This window comes from Grampus griseus (assembly GCF_964374135.1).
Source record: "Grampus griseus genome assembly, chromosome: 6".
Classification (NCBI taxonomy): Eukaryota; Metazoa; Chordata; class Mammalia; order Artiodactyla; family Delphinidae; genus Grampus; species Grampus griseus.
Genome location: NC_139000.1, coordinates 18,458,743 through 18,486,694, shown reverse-complemented (window position 1 = coordinate 18,486,694; position 27,952 = coordinate 18,458,743).

Genomic DNA, 27,952 nt, shown 5'->3' with positions numbered 1-27,952 from the left:
TTTTCACCCTGCTCTCTGATTTCCCAAGGTATGTATTCACATCAGCCAGCTCCTCCTGTGTCCTGGGCATGAATCAGAGATTGTCTTTGAGAATTAATCCCCACAGAAGACTTGCTCCTGGAAGTAGCCTCTTAGATAGTGATAGCTGATAAAAGACTTCTTGGGACTTGTGGTTGCCCAACCACAAGGGGAGGGGCAGGACTGGGAGTTTGGGATTAGCAGATGCTAATGTTTATAGAATGGATAAACAACAAGGCTCTACCGTATAGCACAGGGAACTATATTCAAAATCCTGTGATAAGCCGTAATGGAAAAAAGTATGAAAAAGAATATACATATGCATAACTGAGTCACTTTGCTGTACAGCAGAAATTAACACAACATTGGAAATCAACTATACTTCAATAATTTTTTTTTAAAAAAGGACTTGTTAGGGGCTTTCCTGGTGGCACAGTGGTTAAGAATCCGCCTGCCAACGTAGGGGACACAGGTTCGAGCCCTGATCCGGGAAGATCTCACATGCTGCGGAGCAACTAAGCCCACGCACAACAACTACAGAGCCTGCGCTCTACAGCCCGTGAACCACAGCTACTGAAGCCTGTGCGCCTAGAGCCCGTGCTCGGCAACAAGAGAAGCCACCGCAATGAGAAGCCCACGCACCACAACGAAGAGTAGCCCCCGCTCACTGCAACTGGAGAAAGCCTGTGTGCAGCAATGAAGACCCAACGCAGCCAAAAATAAATGTAAATAAAATAAATAAATTTATTAAAAAAAAAAAGGACTTGTTAGATGTTAGTCCCAATTGAAAACCACACATCTTTGAAACAGAAGTAATCCTAGTGATTACTTAATCAGATTTTTGTTTTGTGATAGTTGTTTTGTATTATTTTATTTATTTATTTTGCGGTACGCATGCCTCTCACTGTTGTGGCCTCTCCCGTTGCAGAGCACAGGCTCCGGACGCGCAGGCTCAGCGGCCATGGCTCACAGGTCCAGCCCCTCCGCGGCATGGGGGATCCTCCCGGAGCGGGGCACGAACCCGTGTCCCCTGCCTCGGCAGGCGGACTCTCAACCACTGCGCCACCAGGGAAGCCCATGTTTTGTATTATTTTAATTCCTTTTTGTCATAGGTATACTGAGACCCAGATGAATCAATAAGTAGCCCAAGGTAATACAGTAAATTAATGGCAAATCTGTGACTCGAATTCAAGTATTTTTGTAAAAAGTGAACAGTTGATATCTAAATTATCTTTTCCTTGGCTTGTAAAGCAGATTATTCAAGAGTCAGATATCTTTTTGGATTAATAGATAACCACTTAAAAGAGAGAAATTCCACTGTGCCTTATAGCCAAGACTGACAGAAGACCAGGTCTCCCATTCTATGCCTCTCTCTCTGTGATACAGAGATATACTGGCTGGGTCATCTTGGATCAGATGGGCACCCCTCAAAAACTGTAACATGCTACTTACATGCTTGAAATCTTAGCTCAGGTAGCCTGTAGAATTTTATAGCTTTTTCAAGACAGTCTGATGTCTCTGAGATTTTCATTAACTGCTGTTTGGAAAAAACTTTAGTTGCTGCAAAATAAACAGGAGCAGAAAAAAGCAAGCTGTCTTCTGTTCCTGGGAAAACTTAGTCATGCAAACAGCTCCAAACCCACAAGGGACTGTACAGTGCCAGGTGAAGAGTGGCTCACTGGATTTCTGAATATTTTGTCTATTGGGTAAGCGAAAACTGAGGCTGGTGAGGATATATTTTACTGTCCTTTGTAGGTACTACACTGTTCGGAGCAATGTCTTGCCCCTGGTGACTCTACCATAAAATCCTGACGACATTCTCACAAGCAACCTCGATATTATGAGACAGTAACAACAGGCACACAATAAGTTCATGCTGAGTTTCTGGTCAGATGCCAACTAACTGTGAATGTGGAAACTGATTATTTGGTTTAAGCTAGTGATCCATAAAATCTAGAGTAAACCTCCGGGACATCTAACTCAGATCAAGCCTCCTGTCAAACTTAAATGTCTCACAAATATTTATCTAGTTAATACTATGTGAGTCCATAGGCCAGAATTCAGCTAGACAGTCCCAGACAATTTAGAGTTCATTTCTTTACTACTTCCAGTGCTTGATTTAGTTAAGAATTCCCAATGCCTCCAGGAAGCCCTTTTCTTGAACTTGGCATTCATCTGTACCATTCACTGGACCCTTGAATTCAATACAGGGCTGGAAGGTCATCCAGTCCAGTGTTTCATACTGTGAAGTATGTATACTACTAGTGATACACAAGGTGGTTTGGGGGAGTAAACCAACAAACTTAAAAAAACTAATAAGTAAGCATTCAACCTATACAATACCTTATTATTAACTGTAGTCACCATGCTGTACATTAGATCCCCAGAACTTAATTCATCTTATAACTGGAAATTTGTACCTGTGACCAATATCTTCTCATTTTTCCCACCACCACCCTTCACGCCCTGGCAACCACCATTCTACTTTATGTTTCTATGAGTTTGACTTTTTTTTCTCAGATTCCACAAGTAAGTGAGATCATACAGTATGTGTCTTTCTCTCTCTGGTTTATTTCACTTAGCATAATGTCCTCCAGGTTCACCCATGTTGCAAATGGCAGGGTTTCTTCCTTTCTCATGGCTGAATGATATTCCATCATGTATATACTTTTAGTATGTTATATAAATATATAATTTTATATAATATATCAATATATTATCTTGTATATTATAATATACATAAAATGCATCATTTTTTCTTTATCCGTTCATTGATTGACAGACACTTAAATTGTTTCCATATCTTGGCTATTATAAATAAAGTGCAATGAACATGGGGGTGCATGTATTTCTTGGAGTTACTGATTTTATTTCCTTCAGATGTATATCCAGAAGTGGGACTGCTGGATCATGTAGTAGTTCTATTTTTAATATATTGAGGAATGTACTATTTTCCATAATGACTGTAACCATTTTACATTCCCACCAACAGTGCACAAGGGTTCTCTTTTCTCCACAGCCTTCCCAACATTTATCTTTTGTTTTTCGTGGGTTTTTTTGATAAAAGCCATCCTAATATGCATTTAGTGATTTCTCATTGTGGTTTTAATTTTCATGTTCCTGATGATTAATTATGTTGAGCACATTTTCATGTACTTTTTGGCCATTTGTATGTCTTCTTTGGAAAAATATCTATTCCAGTCCTTCACACATTTTAATATTGTATTATTATTATTTTGCTACTGAGTTGTATGAGTTCCTTACGTATTTTGGAAATCAACCCCTTATCATATGTATGGTTTGCAATTATTTTCTCCCACTCCATAGGTTACCTTTTCACTCAATTGACTAGTTTCCTTTGCTGTGCAGAAGTTTTCCTAAGAAGCACATCCACTTAGCCTGACAGAATACTGTATCACTCGGGGCAGGTTAGGTTATATATGGCATGGTGACAAACAGCCCCCAAATCTCTGTGGCTCAAAACAATAAGGATTTATTTCTCATTCACACTAAATATCCATTAGGGATCAGTAGGGACCTCTGCTAATGGTACATCCTTGGGGACCCAGGCAAGGAAGCAGCAGCTTTTGGACATTACTATTCACCATGCTAAAGGGAAAGACCTCTGGAGAGTCTTGAAAGGGCAAGTAACTGCTCTGACTAGAAGGAAGACACTTTTTTCTGCTCACTACTCACTAACCAGAGTTAGTCATATGTTCTAGAGGAAGCCAGGAAGCTTATCCCAGAAGACAAAGAACACTACTTATTTGGCAAATAGCACTAAGGAATCATGCAGGAATCTACAAAAATTATACAGCTACCTTCATGCTTAATGCCACAACATTAAAATAACTTTGCCCATGAAACCAAGAACCAGACAAGATTCCATAATATACTGGCGAGACTAGTCATCTCAGAAAGGCAATATTAATTAACTAGAAATCAAGGTAAACTAGTAAATAAGAAAAAAAATGCTCATCATACATTCTGTATATGAAATAAGAAATAGACAAACATAGGTATAAAACTAATAAGAAAGTATAAGACATTTGCTTAATATAAAATTAATAACAATACCCAAGTGTTTTCTTGTCTCAGAAACAGTTAGACAATTCAATTAAAAATATTATTTTCTAATAGCAAATAGACAAGTTCCCTAGAAATGAATCTATCAAATGATGTGTTGGACATTCTGTGTAGAGAGTTTTAAAAAATGTTTGTATTAAAAGAGATTTTTAAAAGTCCTAAATAAGTGGGTCAATATGACATATTCATAGATAGAAATACTCAAGCCAATAAAGATATTAATTCTCCCCAAACTGACAGACAAAATTAATACAATACCAATCAACATCTCTGAAAGATTTCCTCTCTTTTTTGTCAAATTGACAAACGCATTCTGAAATTTATATTAAAGGGCTAACAGAAGCTAAGCCACTCCTGAAGAAGACAAATGAGAGAGGAACTTGCTAGGGCATTTAGTAAGACTTATTTGAAGTCATATAATTAAAGCACTTTAGATTGCTCGGGTATAGATATGTAAACTAATGACATCAAGCAGAAAGCTAAGCAATGGGACAGGCATGTATACAAACAGTGTATGACAAACAGTGTATGACATTGCAGAACAACGGAGGAATGGATCTGGCCTTTGGTAAAATAAAAGAACATATTTCTTTATACTACCTTGTAAAAATCAATTAAAAACTTTATAAAGTTTTAAAAAAGAGGAATATATATGTGATCTTGAAGTACGAAAATAAGAAAAAAAGATACATAAATAAAAAATGGAAAATTTGATAAAGCTAATTACATTTTAAAATTAAGAATCTCAGGGCTTCCCTGGTGGCGCAGTGGTTGAGAGTCCGCCTGCTGATGCAGGGGACACGGATTCGTGCCCCGGTCCGGGAAGATCCCACATGCCGCGGAGCGGCTGGGCCCGTGAGCCATGGCCGCTGAGCCTGCGCGTCCGGAGCCTGTGCTCTGCAAAGGGAAAGGCCACAACAGTGAGAGGCCCGCGTACCGCAAAAAAAAAAATTAAGAATCTCTATCAGAAAACATCATAAAGAAAGTAAAAATATAAGCCCCAAATTGGAAAAGGTAACTCTAACGTTTAGCAACAATAAAAAAGTGTTATTATCTAGAATATATAAAGTATAGATCATGCAACCACATATAAAAGTGAACACAGATGTGGACAGACACCATGAAAGCAGAAACACAAATATACATTTGAAAAACTGCTCAATCTCATTAATTAAAAAGGAGATAAGATAACCATTTAATACCCTTGAGACTAGTGAAAAAATAAAGTCTAAAAATACTGATTGTTGTAAAGCGTATAGAGCAATAGTAACTCTCATATCTGGCTGATGGAATATAAATTAATCCAACATATTGAAAATAAATTGACATTTAGTTACTAAACTTCAAAAACCCTAAATGCAGCAATCATATTCCTAGGAATATTTCCTAGAGAAACTTGCACATGTATGTCAGGAGACATTCTATAAGCATGACTCTAGCAACATTGATTTTACTAGCAAAAAACTTGAAAAATATCAAATTCCCATAATCAGTAGAATGGATGCATTGTAGCATAGTTATTACACTAGAATACCATACAGCAGAAAGAAAATGAACATACAATGCAAAAAATCAATGTAGATTCATTTAAAGACATAAGATTAATTGAAAGCAGTAATTCATGAGGAAAATATATGTAGTATGATTCCATCTATGTAAAGGTATAAAACAGGCACAATAAAACAGAGGGATATATTGATAGGAAAATCTGTACAGAAAAACAAGGAGTAGTTAACACAAAATTCAGAATAGTGGACACCTCTGGAGGTTGGGAGAGAGACAGATAATGAAATACACATAGGAAAAGGCATATAGGCAGCTTCAAAGGTTCTGTAAAGTATTTCTGAAGCTGGATGGAGTATACATAGTTCTTTGTTCCTACCTATCTATCTATCTATCATCTATCTACATGCATTAGATATATTTATATATATATACACATAATATAGAATATTTCATAAGAAAAATAAATGCAAATTGACTAGGAGCTTTCCAACAAATAGAAAAATGAAAGAGGAAAATTCAGAGCAAAACAGCATGGGCAAAGGCATTAACATGTGAAAATCAGGTATGTATTGATGTATTTTTGAAAAGTGACACCTAATTTACATATTCGACCTTGAGGCTGGAGAAAGTTTCAGAGTCAACTGAAAAAACAAGTGAAAGCACTGCTGCTCAGATCTCTGCCCCTTTTGGAGTAGGAAATTGGAGACGCACGTCCTTGTCTTGCTTCCCCTTTCTGAGATATCTAAGCACATGTTAGGTACAATCTACCTTCCGCTCTCAGGGGAAAGGGAACCTCTTTAGAGGAGGTGGAAGCGGGCTGAAGTCCTGGGAGCTGTGGTTTGTCTGGGGGAAGAACATGCAGAGAGATAAAGAATGGCTACAGCTCAGGTTAGCATCAACGATGTATCGCTGGTGCTTACTGCAATGCTTGGCATGCAGTTATTCTCAATAAATATTTGGAGAATGAATGAATGGAGACTTTGACAGTGAGGGGTCCTGGTAACACGCCTCCTCTGTTAATGCTGTCCTGTTCCCTTTTCTCTTTTTGGCTATTCTCACAGTGGCTAGAGAAACTTTATAACGTTTTCCCCTTTCCTTTTCAGTAGCTAGTAAGGGTGGGAAGACCTAAGAAGGTCCAAGACAAACTGCGAATGGCCTTGATTTCCAGTGGTCCTCACAAAGTGCTGACAGATGTCTGACATGGGAGCAAAGTTGGAGACGCTGTCAGCTGAGGCCAAGAGCCAACCTCCTTTTCTGAGGAAATCTCCATAGATGGTGGTGGATAAGGCGCCACTGTGGGTCGACTCTGTGCTTTTTCTTTCCTCCTCTTTACCCCTCATTTCTCCAGGGCACATCTCCTTCCATCCCCTACCTGATCATTTTCCTTTCCTTACGCTTCTTAAAGGAGTGCTTTACATGCCTTTGCTTTGGTTAATTTCTTCTTGTACCATTCTTTCTCCTCACGGCCAGGAGGATACACAAGAAACTGGGGGCATGGTTGAGGCAACATAACTTGATTATAAATTTCATGGTTTTGAGAGCTCAAGTTTTCCCCCCATAGTGTAATTTCTATCTAGATTTAATTTCTTCTCATTTTTGAATTTTTAAATAATTTTTCTTTGGCAGAAATACAATGCAAATTCACTATAAATGAAATGTAGAGAGATATAAAAGAGAAAGAAGAATTATAAAAATCACCCAGAGATAACAGTCATTCCATGTATTTGGGGGAATACTATTCTAGTCTCTCTCTGTTTGATTTTTACTATTCATTTTTCTTTTGGAAATTAAGGGCACCACTCATTCAATGTCCTTTCTTTCCAGGTTATAACAAACATTGGGAAGAAGCACAGGAGGTAAAATATGGAGCTAGTAGTAATAGAGAATAATTTTTAACATGTGGGGCTCCTCTATAAGGCAGAATTGAAGAGGGGTCCTCCTATAACCTGTCCACCAACCCTGTTATCTACTGTGGGGAGAATTGCATCTGACTGTGCTCGCCTCGCTAGCTGCCTGGAAAATGGTATCTGCCTCACAAAAAAGAACGGACAGCTGAGGAAAAGGGTGAATAGTGGGACTATGGGCTCGTCTATAGGAGGCTGAGCCTAAGCCTATCTCCAGGTGTTCTTAGACTTGAAATCAGGTAAACCAAAGAGAAACCCAAGCTCTTCTTCAAAATCTGTGAGGCAGAGAAAGGTGACTGCCTACTTCCAAAGTTTCACACAAAACAGCCTCTCCCACCAGTGCAAATTTCAGTTTGTATCAGGAAGGATCAAATCAGGAAAACAGAAACCATACTAATCATTTTAACAGAGAGATTTAATAGCGGGAATTGGAGAAATAAAAAGTAAAACTAGGTAAATAAGTAAGTAAATAAATAAGGCAACAAAAAAGTAACTTTAGGAAGCAGGTACTAGAGTGGGAAGAATAAAGAGAAGAGGCTGAGATTATCCCATCCTAGGAGCAGAGAGGAGCGATCTTGCAGGTTCTGGCCAGCAGGTACTGGGATATCAGGAGCGTGGAGACGGAGCTTCTAGAGCTATGACTCAGATCTCCAAGAAGAACAGAGTCTGGCTGGAGCTGGTCTTTCTCAGGGTACATGATGAAACTGGCTCTGTGTGGGGAAAATACGGAAGCTAGAACTTTGCCATTACTTGGGTGAGGGGTCATTGCTAGAGCTAGGCTAATGAGAAAAGTAAGTAATCCAGAAGCAATAAGTGCCTCCTCAGACCAATGCTGTTTCTAGAGCCTAATGGGAGGAGAAGTGGCAAAGGCGAGATATGGTTTGCAAAGTCCAGACCCCAGACTCACAGTTCAGAGTGTAGATGGATGCCAAGTTCAGTGTGGTAGCCACTCTGCAGAGACAGGATGGACCCTCTTTCCAAATTTGGTTTCGATGTAGAGACTGATGGCCCCATGCACATTAAGAAGGTATGAGAAGATTTCTTACCCACAGAATTAAGTTTTCTGGGGAGAGCAGAGGATGATCCCAGGCTGATCTGAAAATGAACTTGAGAGTGCAGGAAAAAGGGACTGGCTTGGCTTGTTAATGTGACCAAGGGGTGAGCTGGAGTGAGGGCTCCCCTGTGTGGACAGGGGATTGCATGGTTTGAATCTTCCACTGGCCCCAAAGGAGGGAACACCAGGCTTTCTCATCACCCTGTTCAGATGTGGGACAGAAGGGGAAAAGGGAAGATTGAGACTTAAAAGCCAACAGCAGTCAAGCGTTAAAAAGTGGAGTCAGACTCTTCATTACACTCAGAAGACAGAACAGAGGCTTTTCCTCCTGAAAAGGCTGAAAGTGCTCCTGTTGGCATTCTCCACGGGGAGAACATTTATGGGTAACTGGTGGGATGGGGGAAAGGGAAGATTCTGTCTTTCAGTTCCTAACCTGAGTTCCAGCTGTACACTGCATCTAGGAGCTTCCACTTCTTTCTTCTTTTTTTTTTTTTTTTTTGCATTACGCGGACCTCTCACTGTTGTGGCCTCTCCCGTTGCGGAGCACAGGCTCCTGACGCGCAGGTTCAGTGGCCATGGCTCACGGGCCCAGCCGCTCCGCGGCATGTGGGATCTTCCCGGACCGGGGCACGAATCCGTGTCCCCTGCATCGGCAGGCGGACTCTCAACCACTGCGCCACCAGGGAAGCCCCTAGGAGCAATATAGTCTGAACATATTACCAGATTATTCACTGTTCTTATAAAACAGTTTCTAATAGCTGCACGCTATTCTCTCTTTGGGTATTTGGATAAACTATGCTTTATATTCTATCTGTTCTCAACTGATGGACATGTAGGTTGTTCCTGGATTTCCTTATATCTTTGAAATATGTATTCTATGCTGAGAAGTCACTGCTCCAGTCCCCAAGGATCCACTGAGCCCTTATTAGGTGCTTGGCACAGGATAAGTAGTGAAAAACAAAAAACAGCCTCTGCTCTCTGGACGGAATGACCCCATACAAACAGGACTGTGCTGTTACACCCAGAGGCAGGTGAAAACAACCAGGGGAAGCAGAAGGTCACATTTTTTCTTTTTATTTCTTTTTAATTAAAGGATAAATCATGAATACATTCTCATTCAAAAAACTTTATCAAAATACGTAGGTGGAAAAGCATAAATATCATCTGATTTTTGCAACCCTGACTACCCATCCTTCTAAGTTTTGTGGTGTGAAAAAAGTACACAGATACACACACACATATATAGATACAGAATACACAGTACATATTCATATAATCTGCAGATTCTTTGAATATGAGGAGGACCAGAAAATAGAAAGATAGGTGCATAGATTATACAAAGTTCTGGCATTTAAACTCTTTCCAGTTAATATGATATCTTAGAAATGCTCTGTTCTTTGGAAAGACTGCACTGTTCTCACAGGAAGAATCCTTGGGGATTAATGTAACCTTTTCTCCACTATTAGACGTTCGGTTTTTCCATTTTTAACAATTACAAAAATGCTACAATATAAGAGTATTTTTATATACATATCTGTATGCAAATGTGAAAATAAATCTGAGCATAGTATCCTAGAAATAAAATTGTTGCATGAAAGGATACATGCAAGTTAATTTTTTTCTATAGATTCTTCCTCTCAAAAAGTACTGATTTAAATTCTCTGCAAGTGTTCCTCTTTCAACATTATTTTGCTATGATTGGTTACTTTTGGTATTTCTAAATATTACCATTCTAATGGGAAAAATCTCCCATTGTACTGTTATATTTTTAGCTCTTTAAACACATAGACTTATTAATGTTAAAGATCTTATTTACCAGAGATTAGGAACCAAGCCCGCAGAGTAGAAAGATGTGCTCTCACTCTCTCTTGCGAGAACACCAGAATCACAACTAGCTGCTGGACAATCAATGAAAGGAAGACACTGGAACTCACCAAAAAAGATACCCCACATCCAAACACAACAGAGAAACCACAATGAGACAGTAGGAGGGGCGCAATCACAGTAAAATCAAATCCCATAACTGCTGGGTGGGTGACTCACAGACTGGAGAACACTTATACTACAGAAGCCCACCCACTGGAGTGAAGGTTCTGAGCCCCACATCAGGTTCCCAACCTGGGGGTCTGGCAACGGGAGGAGGAATTCCTAGAGAATCAGACTTTGAAGGCTAGTGGGATTTGATTGAAGGACTTTGACAAGATTGGGGGAAACAGAGACTCCACCCTTGGAGGGCACACACAAAGTAGTGTGCGCATTGGGACCCAGGGGAAGGAGCAGTGACCCCAGGGGAGACTGAACCAAACCTACCCGCTAGTGCTGGAGGGTCTAATGCAGAGGCGGGCGGTGGCTGTGGCTCACCATGGGGACAAGGACACTGGCAGCAGAAGTTCCAGGAAGTACTCCTTGGCGTGAGCCCTCCCAGAGTCCGCCATTAGCCCCACCAAAGAGCCCAGGTAGGCTCCAGTGTTGGGTCGCCTCAGGCCAAAAAACCAACAGGGAGGGAACCCAGCCCAGCCATCAGCAGTCAAGCGGATTAAAGTTTTACTGAGCTCTGCCTACCAGAGCAACACCCAGCTCTACCCACCACCAGTCCCTCCCATCAGGAAACTTGCACAAGCCTCTGAGATAGCCTCATCCACCAGAGGGCAGACAGCAAAAGCAAGAAGAACTACAATCCTGTAGCCTGTGGAACAAAAACCACATTCACAGAAAGACAGACAACATGAAAAGGCAGAGGGCTACGTACTAGATGAAGGAAGAAGATAAAACCCTAGAAAAACAACTAAATGAAGTGGAGAAAGGCAACTTTCCAGAAAAAAAATTCAGAAGAATGATAGTGAAGATGATCCAGGACCTCGGAAAAAGAATGGAGGCGAAGATGGAGAAGATGCAAGAAATGTTTAACAAAGACCGAGAAGAATTAAAGAACAAACAAACAGAGATGAACAATACAATAACTGAAATGAAAAATACACTAGAAGGAATCAATAGCAGAATAACTGAGGCAGAAGAACGGATAAGTGACCTGGAAGACAGAATGGTGGAATTCACTGCTGCGGAACAGAATAAAGATAAAAGAATGAAAAGAAATGAAGACAGCCCAAGAGACCTCTAGGACAACATTAAATGCAGCAACATTCACATTATAGGGGTCGCAGATGGAGAAGAGAGAGAGAAAGGAGCCAAGAAAATATTTGAAGAGATTATAGTCGAAAACTTCCCTAACATGGGGAAGGAAAGAGCCACCCAAGTCCAGGCAGGGCTAGAGAGTCCCATACAGGATAAACCCAAGGAGAAACACGCTGAGACACATAGAAATCAAACTGGCAAAAATTAAAGACAAAGAAAAATTATTGAAAGCAGCAAGGGAAAAGCGACAAATAACATACAAGGGAACTCCCATAAGGTTAAAAGCTGATTTCTCAGCAGAAACTCTACAAGCCAGAAGGGTGTGGCATGATATACTTAGAGTGATGAAAGGGAAGAACCTACAACCAAGATTACTCTACCTGGCAAGGATCTCATTCAGATTCGATGGAGAAATCAAATGCTTTACAAAAGACAAGCAAAAGCTAAGAGAGTTCAGCACCACCAAACCACCTTTACAACAATTGCTAAAGGAACTTCTCTAACTGGGAAACACAAGCAAGAAAAGGACCTACAAAAACAAATCCAAAACAATTAAGAAAATGGTCATAGGAACATACATATTGATAATTACCTTAAACGTGAATGGATTAAATGCTCCAACCAAAAGACAAAGGCTTGCTGAATGGATACAAAATCAAGACCCATATATATGCTGTCGACAAGAGACCCACTTCAGACCTAGGGACACATACAGACTGCAAGTGAGGGGATGGAAAAAGATATTCCATGCAAATGGAAATCAAAAGAAAGCTGGAGTAGCAATACTAATATCAGATAAAATAGACTTTAAAATAAAGAATGTTACAAGAGACAAGGAAGGACACTACATAATGATCATGGGATAAATCCAAGAAGAAGCTATAACAATTATAAATATATATGCACCCAACATGGGAGCACCTCAATACATAAGGCAACTGCTAACAGCTATAAAAGAGGAAATCGACAGTAACACAATAATAGTGGGGGATTTTAACACCTCACTTACACCAATGGACAGATCATCCAAAATGAAAATTAATAAGGAAACAGAAGCCTTAAATGACACAATAGACCAGATAGATTTAATTGATTTTTATAGGACATTCCATCCAAAAACAGCAGATTACACTTTCTTCTCAAGCGCGCACGGAACATTCTCCAGGATAGATCACATCTTGAGTCACAAATCAAGCCTCAGTCAATTTAAGAAAATTGAAATCATATCCAGCATCTTTTCTGACCACAACACTATGAGATTAGAAATGAATTTCAGGGAAAAAAACACAAACACATGGAGGCTACACAGTATGTTACTAAATAACCAAGAGATCACTGAAGAAATCAAAGAGGAAATCAAAAAATACCTAGAGACAAATGACAGTGAAAACACGATGATCCAAAACCTATGGGATGCAGCAAAAGCTGTTCTAAGAGGGAAGTTTATAGCTATACAAGCCTACATCAAGAAACAAGAAAAATCTCAAGTAAGCAATCTAACCTTACACCTAAAGGAACTAGAGAAAGAACAATAAACAAAACCCAGAGTTAGCAGAAGGAAAGAAATAATAAAGATCAAAGCAGAAATAAATGAAATAGAAACAAAAAAAAACAATAGCAAAGATCAATAAAACTAAAAGTTGGTTCTTTGAGAAGATAAACAAAATTGAAAAACCATTGGCCAGACTCATCAAGAAAAAGAGGGAGAGGACTCAAATTAATAAAATCAGAAATGAAAAAGGAGGAGTTACAACAGACACTGCAGAAATACAAAGCATCGTAAGAGACTACTACAAGCAACTCTATGCCAATAAAATGGACAACCTGGAAGAAATGGACAAATTCTTAGAAAGGTATAACCTTCCAAGACTGAACCAGGAAGAAAGAGAAAATATGAACAGACCAATCACAAGTAATTAAATTGAAACTGTGATTAAAAATCTTCCAACAAACAAAAGACCGGGACCAGATGGCTTCACAGGTGGATTCTATCAAACATTTAGAGAAGAGCTAACACCCATCCTTCTCAAACACTTCCAGAAAATTGCAGAGGAAGGAACGCTCCCAAACTCACTCTATGAGGCCATCATCACCCTGATATGAAAACCAGACAAAGATACTACAAAAAAAAGAATATTACAGACCAATATCACTCATGAATATAGATGCAAAAATCCTTAATAAAATACTAGCAAACAGAATCCAACAACACATTAAAAGGATCATACACCATGATCAATGGGATTTATCCCACGGATGCAAGGATTCTTCAATATAAGTAAATCAATCAATGTCATAAACCATATTAACAAATTGGAAAAAAAACACATATGATCTTCTCAATAGATCAGAAAAAGCTTTTGACAAAATGCAACACCCATTTATGATAAAAACTCTCCAGAAAGTGGGCACAGAGGGAACCTCCCTCAACATAATAAAGGCCATATACAACAAACCCACAGCAAACATCATTCTTAATGGTGAAAAACTGAAAGCATTTCCTCTAAGATCAGGAACAAGACAAGGATGTCCACTCTCACCACTATTATTCAACAGAATTTTAGAAGTCCTAGCCATGGCAATCAGAGAAGAAAAAGAAATAAAAGGAATACAAATTGGAAAAGAAGAAGTAAAGCTGTCACTGTTTGCAGATGACATGACACTATACATAGAGAATCCTAAAGATGCCTCCAGAATACTACTCGAGCTAATCAATGAATTTGGTAAAGTAGCAGGATACAAAATTAATGAACAGAAATCTCTTGCATTCCTATATACTAATGATGAAAAATCTGAAAGAGAAATCAAGGAAACACTCCCTTTTACCATTGCAACAAAAAAAATAAAATACCTAGGAATAAACCTGCCTAAGGAGACAGAAGACCTCTACGCAGAAAGCTATAAGACACTGATGAAAGAAATTAAAGATGATACAAACAGATGGAGAGATATACAATGTTCTTGGATTGGAAGAATCAACATTGTGAAAATGACTATACTACCCAAAGCAATCTACAGATTCAATGCAATCCCTATCAAAGTACCAATGGCAGTTTTTACGGAAATAGAACAAAAAAATCCTAAAATTTGTATGGAGACACAAAAGACCCCGAATAACCAAAGCAGTCTTGAGGGAAAAAAGTGGAGCGGGAGGAATCAGCCTCCCTGACTTCAGACTATACTACAAAGCTACAGTAATTAAGGCAATACGGTACTGGCACAAAAACAGAAACATAGATCAATGGAACAAGATAGAAAGCCCAGAGATAAACCCATGCACCTATGGTCAATTAATCTATGACAAAGGAGGCAAGGATATACAATGGAGAAAAGACAGTCTCTTCAATAAGTGGTGCTGGGAAAACTGGACAGCTACATGTAAAAGAATGAAATTAGAACACTCCCTAACACCATTCACAAAAATAAACTCAAAATGGATTCGAGACCTAAATGTAAGCCCGGACACTATAAAACTCTTAGAGGAAAACATAGGATGAACACTCTTTGACATAAATCACAGCAAGATCTTTTTTGATCCACCTCTTAGAGTAACGGAAATAAAAATAAACAAATGGGACCTAATGAAACTTCAAAGCTTTTGCACAGCAAACGGAACCATAAACAAGAGGAAAAGACAACCCTCAGAATGGGAGAAAATGTTTGCAAATGAATCAATGGACAAAGGATTAATCTCCAAAATATATAAACAGCTCATGCAGCTCAATATTAGAAAAACAAACAACCCAATCCAAAAATGGGCAGAAGACCTAAATAGACATTTCTCCAAAGAAGACATACAGATGGCCAATAAGCCCATGAAAAGCTGCTCAACATCACTAATTATTAGAGAAACACAAATCAAAACTACAATGAGGTATCACCTCACACCAGTTAGAATGGGCATCATCAGAAAATCTACAAACAACAAATGCTGGAGAGGGTGTGGAGAAAAGGGAACCCTCTTGCACTGTTGGTAGGAATGTAAATTGATATAGCCACTATGGAGAACAGTATGAAGGTTCCTTAAAAAACTAAAAATAGAATTACCATATGATCCAGCAATCCCACTACTGGGCATATACCCAGAGAAAACCATAATCCTAAGAGACACATGCTCCCCAATGTTCATTGCAGCACTATTTACAATAGCCAGGTCATGGAAGCAACCTAAATACCCATCGACAGATGAATGGGTAAAGAAGAAGTGGTACATATATACAATGGAATATTACTCAGCCATAAAAAGGAACGAAATTGGGTCATTTGTAGAGACGTGGATGGATCTAGAGACTGTCATACAGAGTGAAGTAAGTCAGAAAGAGTAAAACAAATATCATATATTAACGCATATACGTGGAACCTAGAAAAATGGTACAGATGAACCGGTTTGCAGAGCAGAAATTGAGACACAGAAGTAGAGAAAAAACGTATGGACACCAAGGGTGGAAAGTGGTGGGGGTGTGTGTGTGGGGGTGTGATGAATTGGGCGATTGGGATTGACATGTATACACTGATGTGTATTAAACTGATGACTAATAAGGACCCACTGTATAAAAACTAAATAAAATAAAATTCAAAAGTTAAAAAAACAAAGAAAGCCAATCAATCTACCAAAGTAATAAAAAAGCAAAAACAACAAAGAATTATTTGAGTCACAAGGTTAGTAGTACCAACGTTGAGAAACCCTGGGCTAGAGAATAGTAGAAACCGTGAACCTCCTACTTAGTCCTCCAAATTTTTTGGAATACAGAGCCTACAAAGAAAAGAAAAGAAAAAACTCTTTAATATCATTGTTCCTCTCAGCATTTGGTTGGCAGAGGTGCTCTTGCTTGAAGACATAAGTCAGTGATGAACGCAATTACCTCATTATATTGATTCTAGAGACTATCAAGGAATTTTTGGACTCTACAAAGATCTTACCATAGGCCGTTATTTATTTGGGTAAATATCTGTGATGAATATAATATCTGTAATGGATCAAATCAGTGATTTTACCATGAATTCAACAGATTAGTTGAACAGTTTTTTAGGAGGTCTAAACAAACAGTGCTGCTCTGTGGTGAAACAGAATAAACCTACCAGGCTCAGCAGACCCTTTAGAATTTATCCCTCAATCTTACCTTCTTTCCTAGCATTGTATACTTGAATTCTTTCTTCCTTTCTAAAAGACAGAAGAAAAATGTCTTCGTTCCAGAAATAAAGGAAAAGAATTCATTTTGAGAAGCAGAGTCTTAGTGCCCAATAGTATCTAAAAGCTTTTCCCGCCTCCACCAAGGCAATATGCTGTTTCTTCAGCAGGATTTTTGTCTAAAGTTATGATGCATATTGAATGCACAAATGAGCAAATTAATTGCATAAAAGTCAGAATGAAAACCATTCTAATTACACTGGAGTTTTGTATCAACCACTTTATCTTCATGTGTTTAGGTTAATAGGTAAAACTACTTCAAGCTTCTCTTGGTTACATGAATCAAAGTTATATTATTAACTCTTGAGTATTAAACTCTAGTTACTATATATTACATATAACATACATATTATATTTATTTTTAAAAAAAGATCTTATTTACCTTATTGGTTTATAAGAAGATTTGATGATTAAGGTGTAGAATAACAGTATTTTATTTCTTTGACCTTCAAGTTAAATCAGGCAGAAGCTCTTTACCACCTTTTTAAGTAACATTTTGTTTCTAGAAAGAAAAAAACTAAAGACTTGAATAGGTTCTCAAAAGACTTATTTGTAAAACTTCAGAGCAATTTTTTTATACATCTTTACTGGAGTATAACTGCTTTACAACGTTGTATTACTTTCTGCTGTACAACAAAATGAATCAGCTATATGCATACATAGATCCCCATATCCCCTCCCTCTTGAGCCTCCCTCCCACCCTCCCTATCCCACCCCTCTAGGTCATCACAAAGCACCGAGCTGATCTCCCTGTGCTATGCAGCAGCTTCCCACTAGTCATCCATTTTACATTTGATAGTGTATATATGTCAATGCTCCTGTCCACTACGTCCCAGCCTCCCCTTCTCCCCCTGTGTCCTCAAGTCCGTTCTCAACGTCTGCATCTTTATTCCTGCCCTACCACTAGGTTCATCAGTACCATTTTTTTAGATTCCATATATATGTGTTAGCATATGGTATTTGCTTTTCTCTTTCTGATTTACTTCACTCTGTATGACAGATTCTAGGTCCATCCACCAGAGCAATTTTTAACTTGTCAAATATAACACTACAAATCCCTTGTAGACTTGTCTACAAGGGACCGTGATGGTTATTAAGTTACTGAATAGCTACCTAAGATGGATTGGGATGAACCACGCTGGGCTGTTAGATCATCCGAGTACCTCTACCTTTTCATACCATTTCATTTTGGTCTTTAAGGCAACCTGATGCACATTGTCTGCTTTCTTGATCTTCTTCCCTGAGATGTTGTGATTTTTTTTTTCCAGGTGAAGTTTGCACTTCCTATTACAGACTTTCACAGGATCTTGACTTCCTTAATAGGACATAACACTTATGTAGTAATTTCCTTCATTTCTGTTGCTTCTGCTAGAACATAAGCCAGGGCCGGGCCATGTCTGATTTGTTCATTGCTGTATCCCCGGCACCTAGCACAAGGTGTGGCGCACTTTGTAAACTCTCCTATCATTTACTTTTGTGAAAGGAAGCACAACTCTCCCTTCTACAAAAGTGTTGAGGACCATTGAGCTGTTGTATATATTTAAATTACAGCAAAACTCCACGTGCAGTGTGGTGAGAAGCATGATTTCTAGATAACTCACTTTTTAAAGAATATTTATTTATTTGACTGCTCCAGGTCTTAGTTGTGGCATGTGGGATCTTTTAGTTGCAGCACATGGGATCTAATTCCCTGACCAGGGATCAAACCCAGGCCCCCTGCATTGGGAGTGTGGAGTCTTAACCACTGGACCACCAGGGAAGTCCCTAGATAACTTGTCCATTTATGGAACGCAATTATCACTTGGATCTCCTGCCTGAACCCCCTTCTTCCTCCCTTCTGATTCCGTGACCTGTGCATTTCCATGGAAGTCAAAGACTTAACCAAATAGCCGGCAGACACCCAGCTCATTTCTCAAGGCCACTTCTGCCTCCTGAGCTCCTTCTTATTCTGGTCCCTGATTCTCTGATAACATGTTTATGAGAAACTCAGGCCTGTCTTCAGGTTCCATTCACACAAGGTAGCCATTGACTCAGTAGAGTTTAGAGTTAGGGTTCATATCAGATTAATTCAAGTAGTGAAATGAAATACATAGTATGTTCATTTTCAAAATATTCTTCATACCACCGAAGACTTCCTCTCATCTTTTCTGAACTTGCTTCACTCTCTATCTTCCCTTTCTCCAAAGAACCACAAATCCACCCGTCCCCTATTCTTACGAAGAGCTACTTTGCCTTTGCTCTCTGGAGTCCTGGAACCAGTCAAGGTCGAGGTCCTTGAGACCTCAATTTCTATCACAGTCACGTATTAAGGAACTTTTGCCTCATGAAAGATAATTTACTCCCAAAGAGGAAAGTGGTGCTGGTTTCTACAACAATAATACGCTGCTGTATTAGTTACATTTACATCTATTACATCTCAAATCTAGGAACGTTTTACATAGGTGAATTTCAGTTTGGTTTCTGTAAACAAAAGAGCAGCACAGTAATTACTGCTCTCTCCTTCCATAAACAGGCATGCCTATGTTATCATTCAGAGAAAGCAGAGCTGGTTTCTCTTTACCCTTTCAGAACGTAGATCACGGATAAGGCCCAGAAAAACATGCCTTTAACACCACAGTAATTTGTGAGAAGGTTGGATTCAGAAGCATTCTGCTGAGAATTGCCAAAAAAACCCCAAAAGAAGCATGGAAGAATGCAAGTGCAAAAGTCATTAATTTTCAAACCAGTGAGGACTAGTTTGGAATTTTTTAAGAGGCGATATGAATTACATCACAACACATTTATGGGAATAACTTAGCTATCTTTCCTGAACCATTGATATAGATGATTCAGGGCAAGGTTTATCTAAAAAAAATTCTTTTACATTCCATAGAAGTATAACATATGTATGGAAAAGTGTACAAATCACAAGTGCATGGCTCAATAAATTTTCACAAATGGAACACACACATGTAGCCAGGTGAGAAACAAAACCTTGCCATCTACCCAGAAGCCTTTCTCCTATGCCCCTTCAGGACCTCCACCAGGCTAATCACCCTCTTCACTTCTGATACCACGGCTTCCAATAGGTTCATTTTGTCTGTTGTTGAACTTTATATTGAGGCAATCATGTATCATGCACTTTTGGGGGTCTAGCTTCCTTACCTCAACATTATGTTTGTGGGATTCTTCCCTACTATTGCTATTGACTATTATCATTATTATTGATATAATTAAATTTATACTATAAATACCATTTATTGAATTGGAACATTGAATTCTCTTGGTTGGAATATTCCTTTTTTTCTATTCTTATTTAGAAAATATAATTTAAAAAACCCACAGAGGGACTTCCCTGGTGGTGCAGTGGTTAAGAATCCGCCTGCCCATGCAGGGGACGTGGCTTCGATCCCTGGTCCGGGAAGATCCTACGTGCCACAGAGCAACTAAACCCGTGCGCCACAACTACTGAGCCTGCGCTCTAGAGCCCGCGAGCCACAACTACTGAGTCCACATGCTGCAAGAACTAAAGTCTGCATGCCTAGAGCCCATGCTCCGCAACAAGAGAAGCCACAGCAATGAGAAGCCCGCGCACCAAAACGAAGAGCAACCTCCACTCCCCACAACTAGAGAAAGCTCGCACGCAGCAACAAAGACCCAACACAGCCTAAAATGAATAAATAAATTAATTAATAATTTAAGAAACCTACAGAAACACACACACACACACACACACACACTTATAATAATATGTGCTGTTCAGGGAGTGGAACTGACTTCAGTTACGGTAGATTCTATAGGTTCTGAGTCTTAAATGATCTCCTCCTCCTTCCACTTGCTCTTCCTCTCCCTCCTCCTCCTCCCCTCTTCTTCTTTTTCTTCTCCTCTCTGTCTCTCCCTCTCTCTCTCTGTCTCTCTGTCTCTCTCTCTCTCACACACACAGACACACACACACACAACCCCCTCGTTGGCACATTCTCTGTTCAGTGAGATCCAGTATTATTCCTGGCCAAACCTAGATCTCCCTATGGTTGGGCAACTGGAAGCTAAAAGAATGACAAGGTTCCTTCTCCCACCAGGACCTTATAGATTGAGGGACAATTTTACCATAGGAAGGGGGATGCTGTTACCAGACAAAGGGAATTGTCCAGTCAAGCTGAGTAGGAGAAAAATATAGACACAGTGCACATCGTACCTACTCTAGAGATGATGTCTAAGTTTGTGTCAGTACAACAATAATCCGATAAGATAAGAACAGAGACTGTCAGTCAGTTTCACAGCTGATGTCTAGATCTAAGGGATGTCTCTTTTCTGATGCACATACATTTCTGGCAGGGTTTACAGAAAGCTTGGCATGATTCCCATTTGGTTGGCTAGGGAGTCAAGCATGGCCCGATTACATCTCTAGAGAGAGGGGGATAAGCTGTGTGCTGCAGGACCAAAACCCAAGTGGGATAGTCAACCCAGGGCCACACTCCCAGCACTGGCCCCAGAGGAGGCTCAATGCATTAACAGTCTCCCTGGAGTACCTCTGGAGACTGACGTGCCAACACAGTGGGAGCCTGGGCTTGCCTGCTGGAGACATGCATCCAGGCTTTCCAGCTGGTGGTCATGGTAAGGGCACACATGTCTGACTTCCCTATCTCACCTGTGCCTGCTATCCCTGGACAAAGGTCGGGTGAGAAGGAACCATCAGAGTTTCTCTGGTGTCTCCGTTTCTGGTAGCAGACCCCTTCGCTGGTATAATTACTGCATGGGCTGCTACTTGTCTACATTTCCAGAAAACTAGGTCAAGTATTTCTTTTAACGGGTGTTGATGTGCACCTTTTAGATGCAGAGAACTGATACACGTAGACCCCTTTAATACAGGGGGTTTCTGGTACTGCCTTGGAGACTTAAGTCACTGCTTCCTGGACATTTATAATGGGAGATTAAAATGGAACGAAGGCACCTCATGCTGTGTTAATTTTAATATACATTTAAAGGATGGGGAATCTCCCATTCATTGATACATTTAATGCAACAGATGGATATACAGATAGATAGATGATAGATATATAGTGATGGTGAATGTTATGTGTCAACTTGGCTAGGCCACAGTACCCAGATATTTGATCAAACATTATTCTAGATGTTTCTGTGAGGGTATTATACAGATGAGATTAACATTATATCAGTAGAATGAGGAAAGCAGATTACCCTCCATCATGTGGGTGAGCCTTATCTGATCAATTGAAGACCCGAAGGGAAAAGACTGACCTTTCCCAAGGAAGAGAGAATTCTGCCAGCAGACTGCCTTCGGGCTGGATCTGCAACATTACCTCTTGCCCAGGTCTTTAGCTGCCCACCCCACCCTGCAGATTTGGGACTTGCCAGCCTCCACAACTACTTGAGCCAATTCCTTAACATTTCTCCCTCTGTCTCTCTCTCTCTCTCTCTCTCTCTCTATCTCTCTCTCTCTCTCTCTCTCTCTCTCTCTCAGAACCCGGACAGGGAGAGACAGAGAGAGAGAGAGAGAGAGAGAGGCGACAAAGCCTACCAAACACTCAGCACTCCCTGAAGAAGCCCATGGGAATTATTTCATCTTTGGCATCTTTAGAACATGCCTAAGAGCTGGGCACTGATACTAGTCTAATTTCACAGATAAGAAGCTGGAGTTAGGGAAGGTAAATCCTTGCCCAAGGTCCTCCCGATGGTTAGTGCAGACCTGCATTCTCACTCCAGGATATGTGCCTCCACATCAGGTCCCCTTGTCTTTGAGGGTCTTTGACTCTCGTTTATTCTCCTTTACACCTGCCTACCCTGCCTGCTCTCTCCGCGTGCATTTGGAAGGGCTCTGTTCACACCATGGGCATTCTTCCCAGCTGCAACTCTAGCCCGGAGTCTGTTCACACAGCCTGGTGTTAATAGAGATCCCAGACGCTCCTGGCTTCACTGACAACATCAGGGGCAAAAGAATGCAGAATAGAAGCCAGGGACGCTTTTCAGAGGAAAATGGGCTCTTTTCTTGAGTAGACCTTACTTGACCCCTTGAGCAAGGCCAGAATATGGGAATATGGGGCTTCCCTGGTGGCGCAGTGGTTGAGAGTCTGCCTGCCGATGCAGGGGACACGGGTTCGTGCCCCGGTCCGGGAAGATCCCCCATGCCGCGGAGCGGCTGGGCCCGTGAGCATTGGCCACTGAGCCTGCGTGTCTGGAGCCTGTGCTCCGCAACGGGAGAGGCCACAACAGTGAGAGGTCCGCGTACCGCAAAAAAAAAAAAAAAAAAAAAAGAATATGGGAATATGGCTGTGAGAGACCGGACAGAGGTGCCCCAAGCTGCCATGGAAACACAGGCGTGTAATACATGCAACATTGTTACATTTCTCCTCACCTCCCCCTTTAAATTCTTGCAAATTTTCTGCACTAGTTTGTTCAGTCATTCATTTATTTCCTCATCCAATCAATATATATTTTTTGAGCAGGCATGATTGTCAAATGCCACACTTGGTGCTGGAGAGATGATGGAGAATAAAATAACCCTCCCTACTAGTTGCTAGAGTCTATTTCTCTGATGGAAAAGACAAGCAAAAGGCCAGGCAATTCCAGTACATTGTGATAGGTGTTAGGGAAGAAGGAAGTGCACTGTGAAATCAAAGGGAGGACACAGAAACAAACCTATTCAATGAATCAGGGAAGGGTTTCTGAAGGAGGTGACACCTAAGCCAAGTCCTGAGCAAAGAGCGGGAATTCTCCCATCCTGGGGATGGGGATGGGGATGGACAGGATTGTTTTTTGGAAGAAGTGAAAATGTGCTAAGGTTGGAGGGTTGGATTCGAGAGTGCACATGATGGTTGCAAGGAATTCAGTTATTCACTGTGACTTAGGTGAGGTATCAGGAGTGGGGTGGCATGGGTTGAGTGTCAGGAGATGAAGCAGGAGGAGAAATTGCTTGGAGTCAGATTCTGTAACAAAGCTGGGCTAAAGAAAGCAATAAGGAGAAGAGAGGGGGAAATGATGGAAATCATGAGCGGAACATAAACTGCTTTTGTCACCTGCAGCTGCTGGTGTGAGTTTGGGTTCTGGCCCTCTCGCAGGCACCGTGTGTTCTAGAGCGCATGCTTCTCCCCCATCAAAGGAGAATAGCCCTGCCCTGTCTACCTCCTGGATAGTGATGAAGGGCACGTCAACAGTGACTGGGAAATGACAGTGCACTCTTTGACCTCCTCTCTCCTTTCAGGTCTCCAGCTCAGGGTGGAGACACTTATCAGTGCACCACATGTGGGGCTGGGGTGGAGGGTTATTCCAGAAGCCAAGAGGTTCATTCTCTTCGGTGTCTTCCCCAGCCTGGAAGATAAACTCTGACTCTAACCCACTGAGCAAGGCCAGCGGCCTCTTTCCTTTCTGCTCATGAACCCCATCCTCTGGCCATACAGAATTCCAAAGCTGGTGTGCCAAAAACAAAACAAACAAACAAAATAAAATTAAACCCTCCGCTAGTCTAAAAGTTTGATCCCCCCAACAATACAAGGTTAATGAAAAAGACTGGAGACTTGGATGCGATCTTCAGGCATCTATGCCTTTGCCTAGACGGAAGACTACCCACTGCCCAAACTTCCCTTTTTTGATCATTTTCCTGAGTTCACCTACACTCGTTTTCTGGTCTCTCTCCTTACGAAGGCTCTTCTGGTATGTGGTGCAGCCATAGTTGGGGATCCTCTATATGTTCATAGCAAACTGCACCTTCAGTATCATTCTAACCTCTACAAATCGCTTCTTAAATGCAGAGTAAAAAATGGTCCCATGTGCTTTATATTCTTAATCTCTCGGATCCCCACTTGCGTCATTACTATTACTCCATTACTTCATTATTACACAGTATTGATTTTTTAGAATACCCTTTCCCCAAAAACTGTCAAAAATAAGCAAAACAATAACAGCCACAGCAACAAACAAAACTTGGGCTTATAAAATCCAAAAGTCAAGTCAGTTTAACCTCTGAAATAAAGTAAGAGGAGTGGCATCAAATACGAACATTTTTGCCATTGCTTTTAAAGCCACCAAGTCTATCCCTTTGGAAATCCCCAATCCCCACTCTGACAGGCCATGCTGGCTCATCTTCCCACAAAGCCTCACTTGTCTAATCGCTGTTCCACTTGCTATGATTTTTCAAGGGAGAACATGCTCAGATCCTCTGAACTAAATCAGGCCGAGAGGCCCCTTGGCTGGGCTCTCCATTTGAAAATGCTCATGCTAAGTTCTTTCAAGTACATACTCAGCCCTTCTCAGCTTATCAGCTACACATAAGAATTCTGGTCAAATTGACTATGATATCTGATATATCACCAACTTAGAATCCCTGTGCCCGTTTCCTGGGAATCAGCTTAAGAGGAATGGCAGATTTTTCATACACATAGGATAGGATTGTCCTTCCCCTGTATGGTGAAGTTCCACATTCATCCTTCCAAGATATGTGCCTTAGTTTCTAGCTCCCTTTTTTGAGACTCTAATCTCAGTGACTCAGGAGTGACTGACTTTCCGATCAATTGATTGCAGTGTATTTACATGTGCATCCACATCTCCAAGGTACCCTACTCTGCTCGTGATTCCTTGTAAGAGAGACTACTCCTGTTGAGTTGAAAGTGGATTCCTGGCAGATACCTCACTGGTGCAGAGAAGGAAAAACAACTGGCAGGTATCCTACCACAATAAAATTTATGATTCTCCATTGCAGTTATCTAGTTTCTTACCAGGATGAGCCACTGGACTGTGGAACTGTATCTCATTTACAACCATAAGGCATTATGTCTTATTTCTAATCATTCCCACAGTTTCTAATATAGATCCTGATGCAGAGTTGGACTCCAGTAACTTATTATTTAATAAAAGGAAGAAGAATAAATGAATGTATTGACTTCCTGATAGAGTCATTTCTGGGTACCATATTCAAAATGAGAAAGATCCTTTATCTGTGGCCACCACGATTATATTTTTGAAAAAGACATTTGAGTTTTCCTTTAATAGGTCCACTTTCATGTTACCTGGATTTCTGGCTGTCTTCTGTTGAGATGCAATAAGCCCAGGATTGTCTAATAGCAATGCAAATGGAAGTACTACGTGCAAAAGCCCTCTCTCTATGAAGTCCCAGGATGGAAAGACCCACCATGAAGAAAACTTGCAGTCTCCTCTTCAACAATACCAGATATGAGTGGTATCAAAATCCTTCACACATAGGTACCTACTTGTCCACAAGTGAGTTTATGTGTGAACATGGTGTCCATGGGTTCTGGCTCTAGCTCAGCACGACCTTGTATAAGTCTCTCTCTCTCTCTCTCTGGGCCTCAGTCTCCCTTTTCTAACAAGCAGTGGCATGAATGTATTATCTCCATGCTCACTTGGAGAATTATACCCCCATTTATTCAATTCCTTGAAGCTCTTGTGGTCTACATGTCTATAATTAGGGATGACATTGTTCTGGCTCCCAGGTCCCTACCTTCATCATTTACCCACAGGTGACAACTTGGCTAAGGGAGACTTAGCATACGCTAGCAGGTTGTATCCCCAGAGAAAGGCAGTTATCTGATACTGAGTACTTGGAGTCTTCAAAATCCTCAATCGTGGCTGTTTGCTGCCCCCTGGTGGTTTAAGGAGGCTTCTGCAGATGCCCAAAGAAAATGTCCCTGAAACGTAGATCCCACTCTTTTCTTATTGGAAGGCTTATTGAGCGAAATATGTAACATGCCCACACAATGCCTGCTACCAAATAACTGCTGAATAAATTCATGTTCACTTGTTTCTTCCAAAGGAAACTGGCTTCAGATTGTTGTGTTTAGAAGAGCCTTTAGAAATATTATAGTGGTAAAACAGGAATTTAGAGCATATAATACTAAAAAAATCAACAGTAAATGATGGGTATGTATTGAGTAATACCAAGATATTAAAAGTGATCAAAGCAGAAAGGCAGAGAAACTCTGAAAAAAAAAAAAGAATATTCATTCATTCCTTTTTTATTCATAGTTCATGGAGGTGATAGGAATAGGGAAAGTCTAACACTTAGCTTCTCCATGTTCTATGTTTTTATAAGGTTTATTACATTTGATGCACAGAAAAACCTGATGATGTAGGAGTCAATACCCTCATTCTACACAGGAGGGAACTGAGGCTCAGAGAGGCAAATAACTATCTGAATGTCCGTGGTTAACACATGTCCAGCATCTAGAATTTAATCTAAGCTTGCGCTGCTCCAAACTATGGTTTCTCCTAATACATCACCCACACTTCTGGGGGTTTTACGATTATTTCATTCTTCTACCCCTTTTACAGGCGGACAAACCCTGTCTCAAAGAGAGAAGCTACTCCAGGGCGTAGTGGTAAGGGTTTAACAACAGCTCAGGGTGGCGGTGTCAGTCTAATCTATATAGTGGTTGCTAATTTACATGGTCTACTTTATTGAGTTGGGAAGAAATGTACGTAATCAAGCCCACGACTGATCTCATGTCTATAGTGACATCTCACAAGTACATATTGGGTACAAACATGTACTAGACGGACATGAGCAAAAGCTGAAGTGCCTGGGTCAGAGTCCAGCCTTCTTCTTTCCCGTCTAGACAATACAACTGAGAATTGCTGATGTCACTCTGCTGATGGTCTCACCAGTTGACCATGTTCATTTCTGACTCCTGCTTTTTCCTACTGACTCTGGCTTCCTGACATGAGGAGATTAATACTAAGATTCATCAGTTTGAAATGAGTGGCCATCAATTTGGAGAAATACCCCTCACTGCAGAGAAGAGGTGTTTGCCCTCATGGTGTGGCTCCAGCCAGCATCATCCGGATCTCTGCAATATGCCTTATCCCAATGGACTGTGTGCCCCATGGAAGCATAATATTTGTCTTTTTTATACACATTGCTTCCCTAACTCATAGAACAATGGACTGCTCCACAATAGGTAATGAATCAATAGTAGTTGAATGACTCTATCTCTAGACATTGTATTAAAATTTCACTATAAGGTGAATTTCTTACTACTCTGAAACATTGCAGAGGTCACTTGAACTCTCTGGAAATCAGCTTTTCCATCTTTCAAATGAAGAAAATACTAGCTA